This window comes from Prenolepis imparis, unplaced genomic scaffold (assembly GCF_030444845.1).
Source record: "Prenolepis imparis isolate NDT839.2.m4 unplaced genomic scaffold, iyPreImpa1.0 SCAF_1, whole genome shotgun sequence".
Taxonomy (NCBI): Eukaryota; Metazoa; Arthropoda; class Insecta; order Hymenoptera; family Formicidae; genus Prenolepis; species Prenolepis imparis.
Window position 1 is genome coordinate 2585793 of NW_028141159.1, and position 26645 is coordinate 2612437.

Here is a 26645-nt window from a genome sequence, read left to right on the forward strand (position 1 = left end):
GCTGGCGCGGTGCTAACCGCGTGCTCTCGTCTTTCGTGAGAACACAACGCGGACGCGAATAACGGATGGACGCCATGGACGACGCTGCTGGATCTTGGTAGAGTCCCTATAATCAGAGTCTGGACAACTGCTAGCTTTGGCAAAATTCTGCGAGAGAGAGAGAGAAATATACGCCATCTTACTCTAACTTGATGCATGCGTTAGGTTAGAGTAAGATGGCGTATATTTCTCTCTCTCTCTCGCAGAATTTTTTGCCAAAACTAGCAGTTGACCAGACTCTGATTATAGGGACTCTAGATCTTGGCACTCCGAAGCGTCATCTCGGTGTTCCGACTTTCGTAAATGCAACGAAAAACGTTGGACGATAAATAATGGCGAAATGAAAGAAATGCCGCGAATCGGAAATTTAATCGGAGTTCGACTGAATTAATAATTAATTGAAATTCTTTTCATTCGTATATCGGATATTTATAATATCTATGCTGGCGTAATCTTTGCAATTTTTATATTACAATCAGACGGTGCAAAGATGGATTTTTGTAGGACAATGTAATAATAATACGGATGGAATACTTTGTTTCGGTTAATTCGAAATATTTTTGGATAATTTAAAATATAGAATCTCACATATTATCAAATAATAATATATTACGTCGATAATTAAATTACATTTTAATTTTGCAATTTGCTTAACTTATCGGTCTTCTCATTATATTTAATTTAGCTTGATATTTTACTTGACGGAGATTTTGTTTTGATTAATTTAGAAATACTATATTTGAGAATATATATGAGAGAGATATCAGACTAAAAAAATTTGTGTCTCCGTTATTTCAAAAGCTTAAGTAATTTTTAAGAGCTCGACTGGCATAAATTTGGTGAAGATGTTATCTTTTCTGTAAAATTTCATTACATTGAATATCAATTATTGCAACTTATATTTCCGTACCATAATCAATAGCAATAGCTGCAAACTTCCACGTACGGTTAATGACTCTTTGCAATGCTTACGTAATCGTATACGATGCCGCTGGGTTAACCCAGATATTTTCCCAACGTATACAATACACAGAGATTTAAAATAGTTTCTAACGATAATACATTTTATTTAACCGTTATATTAACCACCGTTCCACACGTTTCACGTTTATTTCTGATTTTGGTTTGAATCGCTTTGCAATTTTATTAATCAAGATGCACGACTCGCGTCTTTTAAACTACGTGTACGCGGGAGGAGAGGAGAGAAGTAGGAAAATTGCTAGAAAAATCAAGTCTTGTTAGGATGCAAGCTAGATAAAAAGTTTCCGAGAAAAAAAGAGTTGCTCGCCAGGCGATTTGCGCTAAAAGAAGATGCACTCGAGCGAATAATGTTGTTTCGGCCGCACGTGACGCTAGAAATGTGTAGGTTTTGCGAAAAATTTTCCCGTCACGATTCCGAAAATCGATCGATGAACGTCAGACGGCAGTTTCTAATTTCGCTCCTGCCGATCGTGTTTTTTTCTTTTTTTTTTTTTTTTATTAGGATCGTTAATCTGTTTGTTTACCTTGAGGGAAAAAAATTACTCATATATATATCGCTTTTTGATAAATTGTTAATAAATACAATGCAATGTAAAAATAAATAAAAGGCAATTATAAATACACGTAAATTGCTTAATTACACATTTTTTAAATAAAGATATCAAATTTGATTAGAAATTTGATATCTGCCACAGATATTGGATCTTGCAAAAACTGCGTATTTTATTTCGAATCACAAATTCTTTTCAAATATGATATCAAGCAAGGGAATTGTTTTTTTACTAATGTTTTATATCGCAAATAAAACTCTTTTGTTGTCTAAACATCGAAACATATAGTTTCCATAAACTTTTTATTATTTTTTTTTATATAATTCGTTATTGTTTATAGAATATCGCATGTTTATAATTGAAGTATTATATGCATGTTTTTATTCCGGACTGATTACACACGCTCTCATAACAAAGGATTGAGAAACTAAAATAAAAGATAAAAATTAATTTGAAAATTAATTCAGATATTGCAGAGAATTAACCCGAGGCTTCTCCAAAAATTGTTTGAAAATATGTGATTTACAAACAAAATCTCAAAATTTGATTTAGATTTAGGCAAAAGGATGGAATAAAGTTCAGAATAAGAATATCGTCGGGTTGCAAAGACTCTCACGCGTCATAAAATTAAATGAGAATCCATTGATAGACTTGATGAAAAAGAAGTCGATGGAGAATGAAGAGAGAGCGAATTGGGATGAAATTGATTCGCAGTCGCCGTTTGTTTACCTGCAACGAGCACAAAAGGGATTATATACACAGAGAGGATTCCTCTTGAGACGCCTTCTGAATGTCTTCTCTCTCTCTCTCTCTCTCTCTCTCTCTCTCTCTCTCTCTCTCTTTCTCTCTTGATCTAACGAGATGGTTTACCGCCGTATTAGGTGACGCGATACGCGACTTATCATGGCGCGAATCGCGAGGGGAAGCGAAGAATAGAGTCGCTCGGTTGCGAAGGTGTGTGTTGTCTTTCCTCGTTGAAATTCTCGCACGCGGAATTAGTTTAGCTGACACGCCTAATGCCCGCGATGTTTGCCGACAGAGCGTCGCATATTGATGCGAGAGTCGCGATAAACCCGCGGTGAATTACAACGCGATGTAAGATGTTCCCCCGACTTTCCTTCCTGATGACTTGTCAACTAACGAACTGCTGCACGAGTCTGACGAAAATGTGATCGAAGCTTCAAATCGCTTCGCGATAATTAAGCCTAAAGTGATCGCATGACATTAGTCACATTTATCTGCAAATCTGCATTTTTTTCATTTTTCTTATATATGTCATCAATCTTTAAAAAATGGTTCAAAAATACATTTTGAAAACAATAATATGTGCTCATGACATATGTCTTTATATTTTATATTCGTCTTTCAAAAATGGATGACGGATGTCATCCATACAACCTCTAATGTCCTATTTAATCACATTCTAGAGTTAACGAATAATATGTCGATATACACTTCATTAAATCCAACAGCATTTTTTTTCGAGTATCGTGAAAAACATGTGTGAAAGTCGTTTTTAAAGCAATTTGTACACCACGAATCAGCGCAAAAGGTCTGTCAATCAATATTTCTCTAGAAACACTTGTAATAACATCAGCGTTCAATCATAAAATGCCACGAGCGCGATATTTCAGCATCTCTCTATAAAGAGTGATCTACAACGAGTGAGAACAAAAAAAATTTCGACAGCTTGTTCGGGAGATAATTTTAAGTAAAAAATTATATGAACATGTCTTATTTCAATTAATTATAGACTCAATGAAATTTGCATTCGAGCTCAAGTAGTACATTTTGAATACTTTATAACTCATACATTAGATTGTTATTTTCCAATAATAATTGTGAATTTATAAATAGAATGTGTTGTTTTTTAAATTGTAACTAGATATTATAAATCCATTATTTATTACCATGTTAATAAAATCGATCTTTTTTTATTACCATGTTAATAAAATCGATCTTTTGTAGTCTTCTATATAATTAATTGAAATAGGATCTATGTTCATATAACATTTTTTTATTTAAAATGACGAAGAAGCTGTCGAAAAGTCTTTTACACTCGTTGTAGATCCCTGTATACAGACAGGGTTTGTATATAACAGAGTTGTGTGACTAATAACACAGTGACCGTTTCTGTTGGCTGCGTAATATCCTGAAATATATTCTTTCGCGTTCCTTCCCTTCTACATGAAAGTCGCGCAAATAATGTATGAAAGATATCGTGCTGCACGAAAAGAATGGCGAATTGCTTTCTAAAGATATTAAAAAATGCATATTTAAAGCAGTTTTTAGTATTAGAGAATGTTAAATACTAATGTTGGTGAATTTTACATCTTTCTTACGTGAAAACTTAATGGAATATCTCGTTCCGTCTCAAACACAATGGATTAAAAGGTCGGAGGCCACACGAGACTCGCACGTAATCGGGGACGATCGAAGAAATAGCACATTATCGATCTCCCTCGTATCGCGAAATTTTGGTGAATCGCAGCGATTTGGATCGTCACAGGCTTGTATCTCTCACACGGGGTGGTTCAAAATTTGGCCGGGGCGATTGGCACAAAATTGGTAATTGGATAAAAGTTACGATGTGCCGGGTCGTAAAGGCCGGGATGAAATGGCCTTTCTTCCAGAGTCCGGAACTGCTGGAAAGCACCGTAAACGATTTCGGAGTCTCGCTATAGCGAGGAGAGTAACGACGAGGAAGGGAATCCACGGGGCCCCGGGTCTCTCTTGTACTCTCTGTGTGTTGCGGTTTTATTATCTACGTAGCTGTATTCGCGCCGTGGTAATCCTTGGAAGGTATTCCGGTTGTCTTTGTCTTCATATGCGTGACTTCGTGTTTGGCGGTAGCATTTTCCCGCCGGAAAATATAAAGCACGGTATGCAGGGTCTTCTCGGATCCATTTTTCATACGTGAAATCTTTGCGTAATATGTAGTCGATATTTCTTCATTGAAAATGTCGCATAATAGGAGAGCATATTTGTCGAGAGACGAATTTTTCAACATAAAATATTTTTAATTCTTTACCATTGTGTGCAAATCTGTTAATGTTTTCAATTAGATGAAAAATAAGATCTTATCACCTCTGAAGTTTTATTTCAAAACATTTTTCTATTTTTTCAATAAATTTTTTAACGATCCTTACTAATAAAAAATCAAGGCATTATCAAGGCAAATATTAATTCCATAGAAGATTGATTTCGAGAAAAGAAGACTGACTCCCTGTATGTCGTGCAAATTTAACTTGCAATTTTCTGCGATAACGGTGCGTAGCAGAGAAATGTATTAGAATAAACCGTAACATCGTGCATTTATCGTAATATCGGACTGTAACATTCATATCCGGAACAGAGAAGCTATCAAGTAGATCAGTGTCGCTAAAATTGTTTCCAGCCCCGCTAGACGATTACTGTCAATTGTTCTTATTTCGTCTTTATATCGATCGAATTGAGAGTTCAATAAGCCGTGTATTTTTCGCTGCACGCTCGAAAAATTATCCGTTTTTCCGTGTCTATTATTCTCGACAGGTGAATTCCAAGTGATACATGCGAAATCAAATTCTGCGAACGATCCATGTCTACGTCCATCTATGTCTATGTGTAGGTATGTGTATATACACGGGGTGTATAAAAAGTTTCCGGACTGCGGAATATCTTCTCTAATCGAAAAATATAAGTTTTATAAAAAATATTTTAGATAAAAGTTGTAGGCAGGTTTAAAAAGGTCTATTTATATACTAGCCATATCAGTTAAATGTTGAATGGCTCCGTTCAAAGTCAAACTGATATGATTAGTAAATAAGATATTTTTAAACTCTACAATTTTTGTCTGAAACATTTTTTTATAAAATATACATTTCTTGAGATATTTCGCTGTCCCTGGATTTTTTTATACAACCCTGTATAGAATCGGCGCTACTTTTATTAATATTAATTGACACGAGATCTCTATCTGTGAACGTCTTCATTGAGCCAATCAGCATCGTTTTGTATAAGTATTCGGCCCAAGAAGCCTTTGACCATGGCTTCGGTGGCGTGATCTTGAGCACTGTCAGGTAGTTTTTTTTTTTGTACTTTCTCCTTGAAAGCTTGAATTCTTTTTTGTGTCCTCCGAGTTCTGGTCGGAAGCGTGATGTAACGTTTTCCTACAAAAATATTCATATACATTCCTTTACTCTGCTATAATATTGTTATACATATACCTATATGTTGGCTTATCTTCTGTTTTAATTATTGTAATTATATAAAACAATTAAAAGTAATATCGATAATGTTTAAGACTAACTTTGAAACGATAAAAGCGATAAAAAATGTTTATTCTCGCTTTAAAGAAAAGTAAAAATACACGTATGCATTTTAGTTTACTCTTTTCACATTGAAATAAATAAAAATGAATGATATCGCATAAAGAAGAAAAAGCTAATTTATAAATTTGTAAAAACTATAAAATGTTATAAAAAATTGTATATAAAATAGAAAAATATATATTTTTCATTTGTATTATTTTTAAGACAGAAATATGCAATGATACATATATTATCAAAAGAGTATCAATATTTGCACCAAGCTCACTGTCCTTATTCGATTTCCTAACCGGTTTGGAGATCGTAAATGTCGGTATGCGAGAAAGATAGAGAGAGAAGTAAACAAGTGTACAATCCAGTGGGGATTATGCAAACATCGGGGAAACGCTCGGCCGATTTTAGAATTACGTTAGCCATAGTCGCCGAATGGACGACCGGAAGAGGATAGGAGAGAGAGAGAGAGCGGGGTCGCGTACTTTTCGACCAATCTCACCGGTTGGCTTGGTCATATTTTAAGGGCGCACCAAAGTCGCTTACTCCGTGCGAATCTCGGAAACATAGAAGTCACGCGGTTGGAAGTTCGGGCTGACTTCGAAAATTGTGCCGCGCGTAGATTCTCTCGTGAAGATGGATTCGCGTGCCGAGAATGGTATTCATATCTGCGTCGCCTTTGTTCCGAAAAGCAATTCAAATTCGCGAAATGATTTATTGCGGTCAACTTGATGATGTATAATTAAGTTATCTCCATTTCGATATCTTACATCTGAATGATAAAAAGTTCAGAAAAGTCATCTATTTTTTATTTTGTACATATGTGTGTATGTTGTAACTTTTTAAAATTTTATTTGTTTTTTATTTCACCGCTGTGATACACGTGTTTCGTTTTACATACACTATTCAGATTGATGATGTATAATTAAGTTATCTTGATTTTGATATCTTGAATACCAAATTAAGAGAAATTATCTATTTTTAATTTTGTCTGCGTATGTTTTTTTTTTAAATTTTATTTATATCGCTGTGATACGTGTTTCGTTTCATATATACACTATTTATCAGAGGATGTATAACTCATCGCGCGTGACGTCAGTAATGAAGTCATCAGACCTGATCCACGTATCGATTGAGAAATCATTACGCCGAATCAATTTCGACGCTTTTCAGTCGGAAAAGTTCGTTCGCCGATTGCTTCTCTCACAATCGCAGATTCGAGGAACCGCAGAATCCTTCCTTTGGACGACCATGGAGACGCGATGACAACCGTTAAATTGCACCCGTTCTCTCAAGTTAAATACGTCCGCAGATTAGCGGCTTAAGATTCCTTGCAGGACTTCAGCGCGGATTTAATACGCGGATATGCTGATTTAATTGGCCGTAGTCGGAAGGACAGACGGACGGACGGTTAAAGGGGAGGAGGGAGGAAGAGAGAAGAGAGAGCTCTCGGGACCGAAATCCACGATTGTTCGCGAAATATTCTGCGAATTTAATGGGTTCCGTTTCCTGGGTGCCTCACGGCGATGAAACATCACAGCTGGTTAGTCACGTCTCGCGCTTGAATCATCGACGATTTCTCGATCCGAAGTAGTATAGAAACTATACACCCGGCTCTCTATATAACATAAATCGACATCGCGTCTCGTTCGCGCTTGATATATATAAATGTTCAGTGTGTACACATTCGAGATATAGTTGACTAAAATCACCAAACGTTAGTTGGAAAATTCAATTAAACGCTCAAACTATATAATACGTGTATATGTGTATGTATATCCATCTTATTCGCCGATCGACTACATTGTGTGATTTTGTACGGAGCACCTGCGTTATTAACTTGTCTTTACATCGTGCACGCGAATTGACTTTCTTGGATATGTTTATTTTTTTCTTTTTTTCTTTCTCTTTGCCTGCAGCGGATCTCTGTATTTATGTTTCTAGACGAACGCATTGTAGATTCAAGATATCATCCGTGTGTTTTTTTTTTCTTCCGGCTCATGTTTGCACTTTGAAATATACGTCGAGCGCCTTATTTAAACGAAGGAACGAAATATTTGTATTATATCGAATACTCGCAACGTTATCTAATTTTTTATCAGCAAACAAAAAGGGACAATGACAATAGTAAAAATGATTATTTGTTTTGTCGGTTTTTTTTTTTCGGATCGAAATAGTTCTGAATGCATTTTTGGTCTCGGAAATCTCGGCCCATCGAACGTCCAAGTCGTCCAAGACACTGGGCGCGCGAAGAAATAGCGAGAGTGAGACGGGACAAAGGCAGAAAAGAGAGGGTCTCTGAACGACGAGAGAAGGGTAGGAAAGGAGTCGAGAGGACAAAGAGCGCCTGGGGTCGCCGGCCGTTTGTTGTAGGTGCAGCGTGTGTAAGGTGCAGTGTTTCTCAACACGACTGTTCAAAGCTCTCTCTCTCTCTATCTCCGAGTCTCAAGTTATAGGAAATGTTTGCATAGTTTAATCAGTTAGGACATTAAACGTGCACCTTTGCGTTTGGGACGAGAAAAAGTGTTTACAATAAGTCTGTTTTTCCTTAGGATTTCCTTCATTCTCTTGTGTAAATCAGAATCTCATTTCTTATGACACGATCAGAGAGAGAGAGAAAAGAAATTTAATTAATCAAAACTGAGATCTAACTATCGGTATTGTGATGTCGGTACAGCTGGTACGTAAAATTCTCTCTCTCTCTCTGAATACAATTTTCATTCGCTTCAAAGTAAACTTGAGAAATTATAGACTTTGCTATATATCGCTCTGAACTTTATACGTTCGTTTGCAAGTAAAAAAAATTGTGCGAGCCAACTGTCGACAGCGGCTTACAGCTGTGCGCGCAGCTTTTCATTAACGACGCTCAGGGTGGATGTATTTAATCTCACAGCACGAACGCGCGTATGCGATACTCTCTTTCTCTCTCTCGTGCAAAAATCGTCTCTTGCAAAACACTCGTAAATGGAGCTGTACCTTTAACTTTTCGCGTATGCGCACCACAAGAGTGGCTTAAATACTCGTCCTCGGACGCTTTGCACATGACATCGTGGGATTGTGAAATTAATGCCGTGCATTATAACACACGTGAAATGTTTCGTTTCCCCCGGAGTTTGTATAATTACAGCCGGAGACGCGATCGCGTAAATTTTTTACCCTGTCGAGGAACAATTTTGATTGGAATTATAAATAGCACGAATTTTGCGACGCGAGTCTTGATATCGTTCCTTTTATTGAAAAATAAATTTTTTTTATTAAAGAAAAAATTCGCTTTTATTCTCGCGTTTAAAATATGCCATATATATGTATATTAATAGCAAATTAAAAATTACATCAACCAATCTATTTTTACTCCGCTGCCGCTTTATCTAGCGCTACTTCGGTACGTTAACGCTAAAAATAGCTTTTGTCCGTAAAATCGGATTTAATCTGACCTTTTTAGAATAATCGTTTATGGAGCGTGCAGTAATTCTATTAGTTAAATTTAGAATCGGGCGACTAAGTTTAGCGTTATAATGCATGTCAAGTATACAGGTGTTTTTTTTGCACGGAATACAAAAGCCTCGTCCTCAGCTTTGAGAAACGCTGTTGCGGAACGTATAGCTGCAGACGATAGACTTCTCGAGCGCAGGGCTGCCTCGAGTCATTGCGAGTGCCCCATGGGCACGCGATTCTGTGTCTATCCTCAGCCGTTCTCGAGTCAAAGTTCCGGGACTTTTCATGGACGGGCATAAACGGGCACGTTTCGGTGTCTCGTTCTTGCCTTCGAGATTCCGAGTAATCTCGCGAGATAAACGAAATATCGATAACTATATCTAGGCTGACGTGGAAGGGCGCATTATCGTTGCGGTATATCGGTATCGTTTTATCGGTATATGTAAAATATACAGGGTGTACAAAAAATCGGGGATAATGAAATAATGAAAAATGTAAGTTTATAAAAAGTTTGAGATAAAAGTTGTAGGATTATTTATTTAGTGGCCTTATCGGCTTGACCTTGGATGGCGCCGCCAAAGTTGGAAAACAAGGTCACTTTAATTTGTTTAAATATAAAATTATTCTATTTTTTTATATATAAGTCGATTCCCCGCAATATTCGGCATACAAAGTTACAAGAGTAGGATGCTCGAAAAGTGAATAGTTTACGAAATATTTAATTTAACATAATCTTACATAAATTATGAAATATCTCGTAAAATATTCATTTTTCGATCATCTTATACTTTTATGCACGAAATAATGAGAGGAATCAATTGATGTAAAAGAAAAAAACACATGGTTTGTTTAAAAAAAAAAAATAATTTGCAATTAGCAGCTAGATATTTTTTCTCACACCCTGTATATATATGTATACAATGTATGAAATATATATATTTATATATATCATTTCTCTGACCTCGTGGAACAGAAATAAAAATTGTTTCGCTCAACGATCCCGTATCGATCTCGCGCTCGGAATACTTGCGAAATACTCGCGGAGATACGTGACCGACCGATATTTGCGATAAATATGTCCTTCGAAGAGCATATACGAGGAACTTTACCCCGGTGCGCGCCGGGACGTAATGCGCGATGAGGAAGAAAAAAATAGCATCCGTCAAATTTTATATATACGCGGGCAAAAGTTTACGAGATGCGCGCGGCCAACGCGAAGCTCGAGATATCCGTAATGGAATTTACCTACTTATATACGAAGCGGAGAAACGTTAGGAGCGTGCGAATGATTTATAAGTCCGGGGTTTTTCACTGTGTGTCTCGAGGAACCGCATACTACTCTCCTCGGGGTCGTTAAGATTGATTTTTTTTACCCGGAAGATAGATCGCGCTATCTCTTTCAATTACAGCGAGTTTAGTCGTCTCGAGGTGACGCGACAGCGAGTTCGCGGAGAACACAAAGTACTCGGGAGGGCGAAAACTTGGCACGGAAGAAAAAAAAACAAGGAGGAACGGATTTTTTCTTTGTGCTCTGTACATCGTGATATATATTTCGGAATTGTGGCGGGAACCACCTGCACGCAAAGAGACTGAGAATGGAGACTGAACAAGCTTGGCAAGTTTTTCGCGCAGTTGCTTCCGAGCAAGCACGAAACAAACAGCGAAAGAAAAGAAAAGGATCGATTGTCGAGAATTTAGTTGGAAGAGCTTCGGGGGTTGGGGCGTATAATATTTATTTATCTTTTTTTTTCCTGTCCATTCTCTCGTATCTTTATTTCCGCTTGTCTCTCTTCCTCCTTTTTTTACTCTGAATATCACCACGACGACCCCAAGGAAATATCCTTAATAAAGGTAAAATCAGTGGAGTCACGACGGGGGGTTTTCTCGAAGGATTCAACCTGCCACGTTATAGCATACTTTTTGCGTTGAATGGGATAGTAACGTAGTTGGACATATCGAGATCCCTTCTCTTCCTTTTTTACATTATAATATAATTATCTTACTTTAACGGAAAATAAAATCATCAACATAAATTTCGCTTCTTTCCATGCAAAAAAAGATAAATAATTCTCATTTTATTTAAAATTTTATTATTTTCATTACAATTAAATATATAATTGAGTAGCATCTATAAATAAGCTGTTACATTTGCAATTTACAAACCATGTTAAATCCAACGTAAAAAAATTAGCTTTATACGATACGATGAACCGATACTTGGCCGTCCTGTTTTTTTAGCTATCCGATTACAGTCGCTATTGTTAAAGATGTTTCGCATACCACAAATACCGAAGGCGTTACATTTCATCGGGAGCGTTTGATGAAGTGTAACGCATAAGTATATGTAACGGAAGGGGGAGAGTTCGTTAATGCCCGGATGAATCGAATTCTCATTCCAAACATACCGTGTGTATAGCATTTATGATAAAATCAGCGCGTAAAACACGTTCATTTTATAAAGTGCAAATATCCGTAATACGACAACCAAAGCGAATATAATAACGCGAGAAAAGCGTAACTGAAACTTGGCGTTTATGTCGAGTTAGCGATTAACTACGTACTCGGTGCACCGCGTCTAGTTTATTCAGTTAAGCGCAGTTGATCCCGTCGCCGTGAAAATATACAGCAAACGAACCGGCAATCAGCGCGTATTTTAATGTCAACGCGGATTGTATTACAGTTTTTCCGCGCGTCTCTCTTTCACTCTATATTTTATCGATATATTTTTGAAAGAACTAATCGGTATAATATTAAACATCGGGAGAGGAAGAGAGGGAGTATATCTTGGAAGCGCGCGCAAATGATAAATTGATGGAGAAGGGATAATTTTGGCGCCAGGGACATTAGGAGCCTTCGGTCTCTGACGCGGCAGTAATTCATGTCGCGACCATTATCGTCGAATCCGTTCTAATTGGCTGGATTTAGCGGTCGCACCGCGGAGTTTAGAAACCCGGCGACCGTCCGTCAGGAATGACTGCCCGAAAGCGATGTTGACGTCCGTTCGATTGCGGGTGAAATACATTTGCATTCGAAAATCGTCATCGCCCATCGCTGACTGTCAGTCGTTGGTGATGAACGGAACTCGTGACAGAGGTAAATGATTTGCATGCAGATTTTCTGAAGCACGCGTTCGAGGCCCTGCTTGCAATTAGACCTGTTTTTCGATATATATCGTACGTCTCAAACTTGTTCCTTTCTCTTCTTCGCGATATTCAATTTTATCACTTAAATATAAATAATAAGTCAACAATGTAGGCTCCCTGCATTGATAAATTACAAATTCAGAAGGAGGCTACATGGAGCCACGCGTAGGGTGTAGGTACACAAATACTAAAAACAAACTTGTTGGAATAACAAATTTATTAAATCTAAACGTTTCGGTCCTTTCTTTGGACCTTCTTCAGTAAATTTAATACAATAATTAAATATAAAAATTAAATATAAATATAAATATATAATAAAACTATACTTTGGAAAATAAAATTTCGAGATAAGAAGCGCAAATAAAATTTTAATCGCGAAAGAGAGTAACGTAGCGTGACGCGGTAATTTTTATAACATGACTAATAATTTTAATCGCAAAAGAAATGTAACATAACGTAACTAGAGCGCGAAATCGATTTTTCTTCGAGTCTTTCAGACGAATGAGAATATTGAATATTATACATATACTTAATGTGTGGAACGATAATGCATTTAATCATTTATAATATGCATCCTTACGATAATTTTACGATCCCGGTATATCCGATAGTGCTCGATATAAATTTGTTATCAGCGTGGAATAGAGAATCGATACTTTAACGCTCGTCGTTAGTCTTCATTAGCGTTCCTATGAGGCCGGAGACGATAGGATCGTGTTTTCTATGCAAAAACGCGAAATTGGCTCGTTTGTCGACGGACTAAGAAGCTATATGAACGACCAAAGGATTTATGTTATAAAATGTTAGGTGTTAATTTTTTTCCCTTCCTCTACGAAAATGCTTATATATACAATTTTAATTCTTAAATCAACACTTTTGAAGAGTACTTAATTAGGAACATGTAATGTTTTCTTGGCATAATTTTTTAAATATATATATTTTAATATTTAAAATTCGACACGACATGACGGAGAAAAGCGAAAAAGAAGCTTGCCATGCTATATACGATGACCCGAATAATCGTAGAATTGTCCAAAGAACAATCATTTGTTTTCATTCGTCGCAATAAAATCATAAACGATACAGCATGCGACACATAATGTGCATTTACTGGAGAACAGATACCGGGCTGAGATAAAAAGCAACGATAGCAATAAAATGTAGTGTAAATTTTCACTCCAAACAGTTCCCGATATACTCGTGCGAGAGCAAGTTTTGCCGTTTGCCGCAAATGCGAATTTATAGAGAACATGAGGATGTGTATCGTTATCGTTTGCTTATTGTTAGTTATTATAGTTGCGAGTCCGGAAATTTTATCGTTCCTTTTCTATCGTATTCCCGTTTTCGCATTTCCCACTTTTTTTTATTTACACGTCGAGATAACTCAAACGACAGAAAGAGAAAATTACCTTAACTGCCATTACGTGAGATCTTTGATGACGATAATCGGGGGGGAAAAAATTGTAAATTGCTGCAAATGAGATAGTCGCCCAAATGCAAATTTCGGCTTGCTGTTCATCGTGGCCATTTTTTTTACGTAACGTTTTTTCCGCCGCTCTCTCTCCTTGCACAGAATCATAATTAATCGGAATATTGCATTTTTCACAGTGAGTAGACTGATAATATTATCGTCCCAGATATGCACATATGTATATTCGACGTATTCCGCTCCGTGTTTTACGTCTTGAAACGGCGAGATTTCAGCAGAATTTTCACGAAAAGTTTGTTTGTATCAACATCGGCTGCATGCAATATGCACTTTTGCATTCGCAGTTCTAATTACCTTTGGCTACTGCGAGATACGAGAAAGAGAGAGCGAGAGGGAGAAGCGAAATTGCCTTTGCAGACTCTCGTCTCTACCAGTGAGTTGAATTAGCGACTTATGATGTACGTCATATGCCACGTTTAATTTACCGTTATTCGTCGGTGATGTCGGTGCTCTCAGAAATTCGAGATGGTAAATAATTTTTCAATCGCGACGCTTTAATTACAAGATGCACTCGGAATATTTTGTCGTTTTGCTATTTGACGAACGCAGGCCTTGTTTGTGCAGGAATGTTGGCCGTTGTTCTTTAAAGAGAAGGAAAGAAAAAAGCGAACGGAAACTGGAACTTGTTGAAGGAGAGAAATTGTGCGCAAACTTTTCTTCTCTTTTGCATTTTATGATAATCAAAGGAGCTCTCTCTCTCTCTCTCTCTCCCTCTCTCTTTCTATCTCTCTTTAAGAATGTACCAGAGAATGAAAATTCTCAAGAATTCAATAGTAAAAGATTCATCTTCACGTTCATTACGTTTATATTCATTGTGACATTCATTATAACGTCAACTATATATACTTTGTCTCTTTTTCCCTCTTCTCTCTCTCTCTTCTTTGCATATTAATTCTATTCGACAAATTATCCCTCACAATATTGTACATCAATTGCGTGGAATAAATCTTTAATAAGACACTCGTCGTCTTTTTAATTTCGATATTATTCTATAAAAACGAATTTGCTAAATGATGTCATCATCGTCACACGTATATCGCGTTTATTTATTTTAATCAACGATTTATCAAAGTTTATAAATTGCAAATTATATTCTAGCACGGAAAGATATTTTGCTTCGCGCGCCGAGACTCGCGTGGATCCTTACTACACTCTGTGTAAGGATTGTGCAAGTGGTACTGTGGGAAAACGCTTATGACGCTTAATGTATCGGGATACCGAAAACGTGGCGATACTGTTTCCGCGCGACGACGTTCTCGCTTGTATTACACATCGCATCGCGTTTCCGTTCGACTAATTCTAAATAGAGGTCGCGGCACACGACGCAACCAGGTAGACAAGATCGTTGCAAAAGATAAATATCCTTGCGCGCGGATCCATCTCTATATATTTTCCACTCTTTATTTTCGCTCCTTTTCTCGATATGCGCGGAAATCGGCTTGTAAGAAAAAAAAAACCATATGAAATCGACTCGTTTCGCACTTCACTAACGACGTGTGCTTTACTTTCGCGTTATCCACGTTTTACCCTTATTGTCTTGGGAAATGACTTTTGCATTCATGTAGGTATAGCGCTTTTTTCTCCGAAAACAATGCCTGTATAATTAAGCCATCAATTTGTGTTATTTTTGTTCATTTGTACATTGTTTATTTTATTTCAACAATTTCGCGATATTGAAATAAAATCGGATATATATCTGTATAATTTTAACCGCGAATAAACTCTGACGATTATGATACGAAATCGGCATAAAAAAAGAGAGACGTCTTTTTCACTCATGTTGTATCCCAGCGGAATATCAACGATTATATTTAACCGCAACATGTGCTATCCGCAGTAAACTTTGTATGTACGCTTATGAAGATGCTGCATACTGTCGTCGACGAGAGTAATAAGGAGATGTAAAGAGGTCAGTTTTGTACTCTTGGTGATCAACGTCGATGAATTTCTCGTGGAAAATTCAAGTAATGGTCGGATAGAAAAAGAGAGAGAGAAGGAACCTTTATATCTTTGTAACAAGCGCGTCGACTTCTCTCTCTCTCTCTCAGCCTCTTGAAATTTAAGAACAGATCTTGAGTGGGCTTTATTTTCACCACGCTCGGCCGCCCTTGCATGCCTGCTTTTGATCGGTGTTAAGTTTCTAACCTGCGTGAGAGAGAGAAGAAATACAACCTGCAGCAAAGTTCGATGATCGGGACGTGAAAAGGTGCTCGAGAAAAAAGTTCACTTAAATTCCTCGCTATACATTAAATTACAAAGACGAGTAAAACGGGGGGAAACTATGTCGAAATAATCTGAAGCATCGTGGTGGTCTTTTTCCACCTGGAAGACAGAGACAGTTCGAATATATTTAACATGTACTGTAGATTAACCCTTCTGTCAATGCACAATTTTTCATCTTTCCATCTATGTATATAGGTACCAACTGCGTATTTTCCAGACATTGCACTATGACAATTTCTTCATAGCAGCTGCTAGGCGCGTTGAACATTCTTTATATTTTAGAAAGTTTCCGAATACAAAGACTTTGTATATATACATAGAGAGAATTTTCTCTTAGAATTTACCATGAAAATCATGATAATCGTGGGACAATATGATATGGAAAGAATTTTATGAGAATTTCTCCGATTAATATTTATCACAATAAAAAATATATATAATAATATCTATTACTAATCAGAGAAATTCTCATAAAAATCTTTCCATACCATATTGTCCCACGATTACCATGATTTTCAGGGTTAATTCTAAGAGAAAATTCTCTCAGTGTATATTTTGTTTCAGAGAAAAATTTCGACACATTTTTAACATTTAAAGTTGCTCTGAGTATCCGGGTTGTACCCGTTGACTGAGAAGGGTTAAGCTATTTACTCTACATGCAGAGAGATTAAGCAAGACGAGATCGAATCATGAAGATTATCGTACGCGCGGGTTCGGGATCTTACGCGGCAATCTGTCAGAATTCCGCTTTCCGTGCGTGTTAATACTCCCGAAGAAGCTTAGTGCATTCGGCACAGAGAGACGGAAACGCGACATCGACGTTATTAAAGCCCGAGCGGAGCCAACAGCTGCTACCTCTACCTATACCTACCTATCTACCTATCTCGCGGAGTCGTCTTCTCTCGCCGTCGGCATATATCTAATACTAGAGACTGGCGTTAGACTAGACGCGCGGCTGATACTCTCTCGGAGTCATGAGAAAGAAAAACCGGATCTCTCTAAGTGCGCGCGCCACGCGATTCACCATGTCACGAAATACCCGTTTTTACACTTACGCGACTTGGCGCGCGGCCGAGAGCAGAGAGAGAAGAGGAGTGGAAGATTTGCACGGGACTTTGTGCGAGAGATGGACGAGCAACATAAGTAGCGCGTCGGAGAGGAGAAGCTTTTGCCTTCGCCCTCCCACCCCCTCGTTCCCTTCTTGTCTTCTCGGGGTGGCAAAGAGTATAACTAGGAATTTAAAAGTTTGCGCGAAAGAAGGGAAGCACGTAGGCACGCGTTGGCCTTTTCTCTCCGGACAGACAGAGAGAGAGAGTAGCTTTTAAACGAAAACTCACGGCCGGGCTGTGGATGAGCTCGGCTCTAACGAAAATCGAGAAACTCGTTACTCGTTACTTCACCTGCCAATCTTAAATCTCGCGAGTCCGCCGTTGCCGTGCGCTTTTTCGGAATCTGTTGAAATTTTATCTTATCTCGTTCTCGAGTGGAAAACTTTCGCGATACAGGTATTATGTTGCATGTATATTGATTTTTGTAGCTGGGCTTTTTTGCACAATTAGCACAAGATTGTTTTATAATTTTTTTTACAGATTATCCCCTAATACTAAAAATATTCAAATCATTAATTATCAAATTAATTAAATGTTTTTTATGAATATATTTGATATATAAAGATATATGTATTTTTTACATATTGTCTTTTAACACTAAAAATTTTCAAATTAAATTATCAAATTAATTAAATGGCTTATATGAATATATTTGATATATAAAGATATATATTACATTTTTTACATATTATTCTCTAACATTAAAAATGTTTAAATTAAATTATCAAATTAATTAAATGGCTTATATGAAAATAAAACGTTTTCTCATATATACATTATGTTCCATTCTTAATTTATATTTTAATTTTTTATTTTTACGAACTATATAAAATATAATATTACGAAGAAAGAGAATGTAATATCTCAAAGAATATACAGTTTTATATATAAGTCGAAAGTTGTGTATTTCTCTCATTTTACATTCTTCGTATCATATACATGAAGTTACGACATTTGCACCTTTTAGTATTATAATGACACTGAAACATTTCTAAAGTTTAATTTTATAATTTCAAGATGCAAACAATTTTAATGACGCAAATAAGTATATGCACTATATATATTTGACTATTAATTAACGTTTATATCGTTTAATAGTTTAGTATCAATCTTTTAATATCATCGCAATATTTATTTTATTCGTATAAGAACCCAATAGAGTTTAAAAATGAGAAATTTTCTCAAATCGCACTCTATACATATCGCTCTTTATATACACGTCGATGGCAAAATCATACTTGACATCTCGTTTCCCTTAACGATTCATTCACAACGTTGAATTTGACATTGCATTCGAGATGTGAACTTAGAGCGAGTTTCATTAGGCGGATTTCGCAAATTAATTCCTCGAAAAGCGACAGGTGGATAAAACACACGTATATCCGCGTATACCCGGGAGGAGAACGAGCGAGACGTGTACCACAGATCCCGCGTGTATATACGGTGACCCCTTATAATCAGAGTCGGAAAAACTGGTCCTGAAGAGCGGTGTAACTGGATTACACGGGTCGACTACCGCTTGGGCTCGGTCGGGGAACGGGCCGATCGACATCAGGCGATATGCGATTCCCCAGGCGATGAGATTTCCTCTTGATATAATCTCTCGAATATTCTAGCCGTCTTTGCGCGGATTTTCTCTGCCTCTTCCGTCAGTTTCTGGGCTTAAGTTTCTCGTGAGAAATTCAGGCGGCGGCGCGCCTTTCGCGAAAGGAAGGAAATAGGCCTCGTAATCGTGACCTCGTGAAGGGTGAATGGCGGTAGGGAAATGTAATTAATTATGCTCGGAAATGCTGAACGTCCGACACAGACACAAAAGCATCATCAGCCTCGTATAAATGACGCCGAAGGAAATGGAGAGTAATTCGCGTAGACGCCGGCACAGCAGCGTGGCTTTAATAAATGTACATATACACACGGAAGGGATTAGATGTTCTCTCTCTCTCCGGTTTTCCGTTTTTCTTTGGAAATAACAAACGACAGAGCGATAATGTCAGCGAGACAATATTTTCCACACCTTGGAATGACACTGTTTTCCAAGGTGCACAATTCAATTCGTCCTTGAGAGGAGGAGGAATCTTATATGCCGCTTCCTTCTGTTCCATCCGACATCCTCCGCCGCAAACTCGTCTTTCGTTTACGACGTTCGGTAATAGCCGGCATTCCGCCGAGTCGAGTAACGCGTGTGGAAATAAAAGGTCAGTGTATGTGGAAGCGCGAGTCCACTCTCCAAGCCATCGTATGTCTGTACACGAATAAAAGTCACTCCGGAGGGAGAGAATGGTTAAGTGGGAATATAAGCTGACAGATCTACTCTTGGCGACGTTGCCAGAGAGCCTCGGCATACCGCGTGTATCTCTCTTTTGCACCGTTCGTGGACAACGGCGACTACACGTTACAATATGTGTACACATACACATCCATGCACACATAACACACACATGTGCGCGCCCATTCGCACTCTGACGTGGTTGGAGCGTCATACTTTTCTGCCGCGAGCGTGCACTTGGGAAAAATACAGTTGTGCCGACGAGAGAGAGAGACGGAGAAAGAGAGAAAAAAAAAGAGAGAGAGGGAGAATGCCCTAGAATCTGTGTTATCCGCGATTGCCGGCTTTCAATGGCGCCGCCGAGGCACAATTACAATTAATCGGATTACAAATCAAAGTAGAGATACACCGATACACGGGGAGATTTTATGTTGTTCTGTAAATAAAAGTCGGAGCGGAGAAAGTTGGAAAATTACACGGACGTTAATATTGCAATTTTAAATTAAATTTATTTTAAATTATAATTTTGATTGATCAATTTTTTTAATTAAAAAATTTATAGGCGATAACACACGTGATTCGCGAAATGCGTATAATTCGAAATATGAATACTAGTATAGTAAGTAGACTTTATTACTATGTTACCGTACTTTGTAGGATTTAAGCGTAGGGGTATCATGGCACGGTATATACATATACTTTGTATAAAGTAGACTCGGGAGAGGATGAAGAAAGGAGCCGGTTGTGCAAAAGCCGGTCGCGACTCGCTTGGGATATGATCTCTTCATGGACGCGTTTACTTTCACATCGCGCGTGGCGCGATTTTATTGCAATTATTATATACAGGGTCATTTTAATGTCCTCCATTTTAAATATCTTTTTTCCTTTTACAACAAAATTTTTTTGTGCGAAATATTTTTTTGTAAAATTCTTGCGATATTTAGGGCGGGTCATTAAAATGTATATATATTTAACTATTTAAGAGAAACTTGCTCTTTTTTCTCCCGATTTTTTTCCCTTCCGTTTTTAATTGCAAACGATTTGTGGCTTTCTGACCGAGGGAAAGAGAGAGAGAGAGCGATTAGATCGCAAGCGCGGAAGCTCGCGAAGATGAAATACGGGTCCGGTTTTCGCATACATCGCCGCGTAGATCTCGTAGATGTAAACGCTCGAGTTCCGCAAGCACGACAGTATTTTTACATTCATAAATTCAGCTGAGGATACGCCGCAGGAAACTTTTGTCACGCGCGTACGTTACAAGTGATTTATCGTCGATGGAAATCTTAATATTCGATACAGATGCGTCGCTATTTGCATGCTCGCGCGTTTGTGTTTTACATGTACCATCGATATTGTAAATATAATATAGTCGCGCGTGCGGGGGTTTATATGTTGAAAATTAACGTCTTTATCGGGACAGAGTTTGACGCGCTATTGGAAAAGTTAATAAGGACATGGACGTAAAAGAACATAAGTTTTATTCCATTTTTCTCTGTATTGCTTGTAACTATAGTTTTTATAATATATTTGCTTATATCAATTAAATAGGACACTCCATATATGCAACTATTGTTTATTTTAATTTCAACTGGACGTATGAAAATATAACATGTATACATAATATATATATATGTATGTGTATACATTATATATTTCCATATATCCATTTGAAATTAAAATAAACAATAAATTTAACATTCACCGATGCAAATGGACCGATACAAATGGCGGAGTTGTAGTAAAAGTTGTAGTAAACGATTGATTCTGCAAAATATAAATAAATTCCATTTAAAGAGCCCAGTGTTCGAGATAAACTTTACTTCAAAGAGTAATTATAACGCGTATTTAAATTTTTTATTTTATTGTTTTTTAAATATTTTTAAAAAATATAATTTTCGAAAAAAATTTCTTTAGATACCTATAAACTTTTATAAAATATGATAAATAGAAATCTCTAATTTTCTTATATAAATTCTCTCAATAATTATAAATTATAAATACAATGTCGAATTTTTAAATTTATATTTATTTTCGAAAAATAAAATCTAGACTATCTTATATTCATTATATTCTATACAATGATGTAACGTGGAAAATCGTGGAAAACAATTGAAGGAAATAATAATTTAAATAAACGCTCTCATGGTTGCATCTGACATCCAGCCAGGATCGCCTCCTCTTTTTCTTGTTTATTCCTTCTTCATAGTACATTCACACTTTTTACTTGCGAAAATACAGTTAATTAAGATCGCGCGCACTAATCAGAAAATGATCGCGCGATATTTTGCACAGCACTTCCCCGCTGTTAATCAGGACGTGTATTTTATTATATAGTGACGAAGAAACAAGGTAAAAGTATGATTCGCTCGTCACTCGAAAAATTCATGGGCAAGCTCACGCATTATTCGCGACAATACTATCTTCCATTTTGCTAACGAATAATATACGCTCTCGTTTTAGGACGACTACTATCATATCTTGAAATATAAATGTACGTGTTAAAAAATTTTTAAATGTTCATGGACTAGATATATTCGAAAATATGGCTCGTTCGAATGACTGGTTGCATCTATACTGATTTTGGTTGAATAAATCTAGCGAAATACGAGTTTTGATTCATTACACTAATGTAAACACTCGGCGATGCGAGATATGTATGTATATATTTTAATACATATTTGAATATAATTGTTAAAGAAACAATTATCCTCCGTAAAAATCGTAATAAAATGATAATTTATAATTTCTATTTATTATTTGTCATCTATTTGTCATTTTGATTGCCATTTAAAATGTATTGCGCAAAATCTTTTTTTTTATAAAAGCCATCATTTTCGAGGCAATCACAAATTAATTACGCCTAATTGCAACTAATAATTCGTAGGGAATGATTTGACCTCTCATAGTACTTGTCACCATCATATTGCAAAAGATAAAGCTACGATACACGAAGCATTTGGCACAACTGCCTACTTATTCGAGTCTCATCGTACGAATGACAAGACGACTGAGAATATAAATAATACATCACGAAAAACAAGCGTTAAATATTGTATGAGACGATTAATTCGTTGTTACAAATATTTAACATACTATAAAATAAATGAATATATACGAAATACCCTATTCCTTGAATTTCAAAAATTAATTATTATGAGAATTAATTATAACGATTGATGTACGATTGATTACGACTTTTTGTCCTTTGAATCACTCGATTCTATGATTCGTGTACATTAATTCTGCGATTTCAATTTCGAAAAAAAAACATCGAATGTTTCAAGCAATGGAAAGTAACGGGGTAAAGCACATCAATCGTTAATAATCAATTCGGAATTCATAGAGGAAAACAATGTGTTTCGCATTCATTTACTTTATAGCGCGTTAAATATTTTGTAGCAGTAACAAATTAATCGTCACATGGTACACGGTGTTTGTTTTTTCAACGCGTAGCGGTATACAGTATACACATATATTGTTTATGTGCCATAGTCTTGTTGTCATTCGCACCGCGGTACTCGAGCAAGATGTATACTGCTTGCAAACTGCTTCGTGTGTCCGTATTAACTCACTCAATACGATCACGACAAACACTTACGGGATAGCAGAGAGATACGATCATTCCCCATAATTAGAGATTATCGGTTCATATACGATTAATTCCCGCGATTGACAAAAGGCATACGGAAGTTGATAGTCTACTATATCTGTCAAAGGAGATATTTCGCGTGATTTATACATTTCATGTACGAGATATGTAGATATTATCACTCTCACGTTCTTTACGAGCGATAATACTTAGATTTTCAAATATACATCTCGCATTGCCGAGCGTTTCATATATATGTTCTATAATTTGTCGAAACACGTATTTAATTTTAGATTCGAAATCTAATCTATGTAATGAAGTCGAGCCATGTTATCGAGTATATCAATCTCGGTACTTTTCTGTGTGATTTTTACTCATATATTATATACATTTTTTTTATTATAATACAAGATAGTAGTCGTCTTAAAACGAGAACGCATAGCAATGCTATATCTATTCGTAAAACAATATAGTATTGTTGCGAATATGCGAATGAATTTGCTTGTGCGTTTGTCGAGCGAATCATATTGTCATTGTTCCATCATAATATAATAAAGAAAAGAATATACGCATCGCGTGCAATTAATGTCAAGAGCACTGTGCAAAATATCGTGCGATTATATTCTGATTAGTGCACTCGCGCGATCTTAATTAAGTGTGTTTTTGCGAGTGAAAAGTGTGAGTGCCATGAAAAAACGAGGAATGAACAAGAGAGGAGTTCTCTCCTCTCTTGTCACAAAGAGAGGCGAGGAAACCCTGGTTGATATCAGGCGACGACAGAATAACCGTGAGGTAAACATTTATTTAATTTATTATTTATTATTTGTGAAATTGTTTATCACCATAGCAATGATTTATTTTACATTATAAATATTACATTAAAAATATTCATAATAAATTATTTGTAACTAATATTATTTAATAACTAATATTTTTTCATATTAGATATATATATGTATACATATAAAATATTTTAACGTTGTATTTGCAGGATAATTATTTAGATTATCGATATAAAACATTAATTTTCATTGTATTTTATGAAAATTTATATTTAAAGAAAGATCTTTTCGGAAATTATGCAATTTCTTTAAATATTCATTTAAAATGTTGTTTTAAATTAATGTTAATTAATTTTTAAAAAAAATCAAATACGCGCGCTTTTGAAATTATAATTATCGTGCACACTGCTCTTTAAATTGAATATATTTATATTTTACATATCATCATAGTATTACAACACTCTTACAACTCCGCCGTTGTATATCGTACCAGTGAGTGTTAAATTATATTATTATTTTAATCACAAAGTGTGTGTATAATAAAATTATATATATATATATAAATAATTAAAAAATATACAAATTTAATAATATACTATAATATACATATATCTAATATAATAAAAAAATAAAAATTTAATTTTAAATATGAAAAATCTCTTTCACGTCTATGCTTGTTACGCAATGAGGTGTATGTTTGAATTTTCCGCAGAATGCAACTTGCTTGTAATACGATTTTATAAACATGTTAAAAACGTTAAAAACGTATTTATATTTTTACGATTTTATATTTTGACGAATATGTAATGGATTTCGTCGAAAATTTATAATCGACTTGCTCTCGGACTTACTCGTTGTAAAAATATGATAAATTTTATATATTGAAATATTTTTTAACGCAAAAACTTAGAAAAATATTTCAGTAATTAAAATTGAAACTTTTAAGATATAATTTGAAAATTCTACGAAAATTTAAGTATATTATTTAGCAAACTTATATATCACTAAAACGTATATTTATATATCACTAAAACATATATATGCCGGAAGACTTGCATCATGTTATGAAACCCTTGATCCATTGTAATCTCGTCTCCCATGTCCCTTGAACATTTTATGACAAAAGTCGCGTAACCCGTCATTCCTTTAATCACAGCCGCGTGTACTAAAGGAGGGCGATTAGAGGGTCGAGTTAGAGAGCACAATATGTGCCTTTAGATCTGCTGCTTTTTGCTTGTCGTCGTTTTAAATGAAATCCGTCTGTACCGGATGCAAGAGATTTCCGATTGCATTGCTGCTATTGGTTCGCAAAAAAATGGGCGAACCTTTATTGTCACCCATATGCGCGCAATTCAATTTATAGAATAAGGTGTTATTACATTACGTATTTAACGTTATCTCTTTTTAATACAAAATTAAAATTTTTATTTAATTTTCTTCAGTGTATTTTAATTATTTCCGAATTATTAGAAATTTTTATTTTACATTTTAAATGGACTTAATTATTGTTGCGTGTAACTCACTGTCGAAATTTTATAATTCTTTTACATAAACAGAGAGATAAAAATAAATAAATAAACGGGTCAGACACTTTCAGTAATTCGCGTTGGATTGACGGATTCATTATTTTTCTATCGAACGGCTTAGTTCGTTGGGATGATTACGTCATCAAAAGCTGCACACGAATAGTAGTCCTAATCTTGAGATCACTCGTCTTATTGAAACGCTTGTATGGGTATGGATACATCGCGTAATCCGCTTAAGCGTGCAAGATATAGCTAAAGCTGTCAGTCAGTTCAAGAACTTGAAGCCCGTCTGTGCATCAAGAATGTTCAATTAGCGATTCAAGATAATTTTGAATAGTAGCGTGACGTGTGTTATAATAATTACTCGTATCCTTTTCGCGAAGATGACGTCTCAATATAAAAATAAAACTCCTTATTTATATCTTTTTTTTATTATCTTATACGAAAAAAAGTTCCAGCAATTTATTTAAAAAAAAAATTAAGTTATTTCAATTTTCTATATATACATACATACATATATATATATATATATATATATATATATATATATATATATCAAAATGTGAAGCTTACTATTAATTTATTTCTTCACATAATCTTCCAACAGATTTAAGCATTTGTCCCCTCTAGCATGATGAATAATGTTGCACGTAATAGTTACATAATTTGCTGGTACCTTTACCTTTTGTGAAACTTGCCTTGTATAATTATTCGAGAGCTGCCCCGCGTATTTATGTATATTTCTCAAAATTCCATAGTAAAAAGTTTACAAGTTCAGCAGATGGTGAACTTTTAATAATGTATACTTTTGCGCAAAGTTTCCCACATATTAACATATTTATGGTAAAACGCAATTAGTTGTACAGTATATATAGTCACCCTCGTAAGACATATACATCACTTTATGAGATTGGATCTGTTATATTACCTCTATGGTACTACATGCCATTAATCACTCTACATCACGGCATTTTGTAGTCGGTAATAATTAGCGAAATTAACTCGAGAGTGGAAACTTTTATGAAACAGAATTTTGGTCTTTCCGGAGGAAAAATTAACGCGACAAGATGTAATGTCAACCGCGACATGTAACACGCTCGAAATAAAAATCATAACGTACATAATACTGCCCAAAAACGAGCAAAAAAAACCAGAAAATTTATCAATGCGCATAAATATAGAGCAACGTTGCGAAACTTTGTAAATAAGGCGAG

At 35.9% G+C, this 26645-nt stretch overlaps 1 protein-coding gene across 2 annotated transcripts in view; it reads left to right on the forward strand.

Annotated features, from left to right (window-relative positions):
• Shg (DE-cadherin) overlaps positions 1-26645 on the forward strand; it is a 137376-nt gene that overhangs the window by 799 nt on the left and 109932 nt on the right. The gene's annotated exons all lie outside the window — the stretch shown is intronic.